This window comes from Filicampus tigris, unplaced genomic scaffold (assembly GCF_054856515.1).
Source record: "Filicampus tigris isolate MCC_2025a unplaced genomic scaffold, RoL_Ftig_1.0 HiC_scaffold_24, whole genome shotgun sequence".
Lineage (NCBI taxonomy): Eukaryota > Metazoa > Chordata > Actinopteri > Syngnathiformes > Syngnathidae > Filicampus > Filicampus tigris.
Genome location: NW_028233405.1, coordinates 692501 through 694717, shown reverse-complemented (window position 1 = coordinate 694717; position 2217 = coordinate 692501). Strand labels below are relative to the sequence as shown.

At 66.9% G+C, this 2217-nt stretch overlaps 1 non-coding gene across 1 annotated transcript in view; it reads left to right on the top strand.

Annotated features, from left to right (window-relative positions):
* Positions 1–1968: 1968 nt before the first annotated feature.
* LOC147126219 (18S ribosomal RNA) overlaps positions 1969–2217 on the top strand; it is a 1891-nt gene continuing 1642 nt past the window's right edge. Inside the window, exon 1 of the ribosomal RNA XR_015084944.1 lies at positions 1969–2217. This exon is cut by the window's right edge and continues 1642 nt beyond it. This is a non-coding gene — a ribosomal RNA (18S ribosomal RNA).

Below are 2217 nucleotides of genomic sequence, written 5' to 3'. Positions count from 1 at the left end.
GCCACCTCCAGAGCTGATCAGGGGAGCCTCGCCAAACATTAATCCAAGATTGGTGAGGGCTCGTCGGACACCCCACGGGCGATGAGTCGGTGTCTGCCTGGAGCTCATGTCACTCTCAAATATTTTCTAAGTCAACCTCCATGCGCACATTGCAATGAGCCTGCCCGACATAGGGGCACTGTGAGCGGACTCACCGGGGGGGGAGAGGGCCCCCCCGCCTGGAGCTCCACGTGTTGGATTATTTTCTATGTCAACCTCCATGCGCTCAACAGAGCGAGCCTGCCCGACCTGGGGGGTGTTCAATCGGACTCCGCGGGCCGGGCGAGGGCCCCCCCGCCTGGAGCTCCACGTGTTGGATTATTTTCTATGTCAACCTCCATGCGCTCAACAGAGCGAGCCTGCCCGACCTGGGGGGTGTTCAATCGGACTCCGCGGGCCGGGCGAGGGCCCCCCCGCCTGGAGCTCCACGTGTTGGATTATTTTCTATGTCAACCTCCATGCGCTCAACAGAGCGAGCCTGCCCGACCTGGGGGGTGTTCAATCGGACTCCGCGGGCCGGGCGAGGGCCCCCCCGCCTGGAGCTCCACGTGTTGGATTATTTTCTATGTCAACCTCCATGCGCTCAACAGAGCGAGCCTGCCCGACCTGGGGGGTGTTCAATCGGACTCCGCGGGCCGGGCGAGGGCCCCCCCGCCTGGAGCTCCGCGTGTTGGATTATTTTCTATGTCAACCTCCATGCGCTCAACAGAGCGAGCCTGCCCGACCTGGGGGGTGTTCAATCGGACTCCGCGGGCCGGGCGAGGGCCCCCCCGCCTGGAGCTCCACGTGTTGGATTATTTTCTATGTCAACCTCCATGCGCTCAACAGAGCGAGCCTGCCCGACCTGGGGGGTGTTCAATCGGACTCCGCGGGCCGGGCGAGGGCCCCCCCGCCTGGAGCTCCGCGTGTTGGATTATTTTCTATGTCAACCTCCATGCGCTCAACAGAGCGAGCCTGCCCGACCTGGGGGGTGTTCAATCGGACTCCGCGGGCCGGGCGAGGGCCCCCCCCGCCTGGAGCACCGCGTGTTGCAATATTTTCTATCTCAACCTCCGTGCGCTCAACAGAGCGAGCCCGCCCGACCTGGGGGGTGTTCAATCGGACTCCGCGGGCCGGGCGAGGGCCCCCCCCGCCTGGAGCTCCGCGTGTTGCAATATTTTCTATGTCAACCTCCGTGCGCTCAACAGAGCGAGCCCGCCCGACCTGGGGGGTGTTCAATCGGACTCCGCGGGCCGGGCGAGGGCCCCCCTTCCTGGAGCTCCGCGTGTTGCAATATTTTCTATCTCAACCTCCGTGCGCTCAACGGAGCGGGCCCGCCCGACCCGGGCGGCGCTCAATCGGACTCCGCGGGCCGGGCGAAGGCCCACCCCGCCCGGAGCTCCTCACCACGCACCGCACCTCCATTCCCCCACCGACCGATCGGCAACCATGACCCGCCATCGGAGGGCCCCCGCCGGCACCGGCCTCGCGCCGGTCGCTCGGGCGGACGGTTCCTCCGGCCAGCGGGTCGCTCTCCAGCGCCGGGGCTACTTCGCGAGCTTGGCCCGCGGCCAACCCCGGCGCGACCGTACGGCAGCGAGGCCGAGGCGACCCACCGATCTCAGCAGTCCTACCACGGAGCCCGCCGCTCGTCCGCGGCCCCTCCCCGCCCCAGCAGCGGGACGGTCGCCTTGCCGGCGGGCCTTCCGGCTAACGCATCGTTTCTCAAACCCTTTCCCCTAGCGCGGCGGCGGCGGGGCTTCCCGCGAGGAGGCCCCCGTCCTACGCCCGCTAAGGCGGCTCCAGCCCACCTACCGAAGGGACGGCGCGCGCCCTCCCCCACGCGAGCGGGCGTCCGCGCGCGGCCCCTGCCCCGTTCCGGGCGGGGCCCGACGCCGGCGCGGGCGAACCGCCGCGGGGGTGGCCCGCCGCTCCCTCCCGGCCCGAGGCTACCTGGTTGATCCTGCCAGTAGCATATGCTTGTCTCAAAGATTAAGCCATGCAAGTCTAAGTACACACGGCCCGTACAGTGAAACTGCGAACGGCTCATTAAATCAGTTATGGTTCCTTTGATCGCTCCAGCCGTTACTTGGATAACTGTGGCAATTCTAGAGCTAATACATGCAGACGAGCGCCGACCCCCGGGGACGCGCGCATTTATCAGACCCAAAACCCACGCGGGCCCGGCCCCGCGGGGCA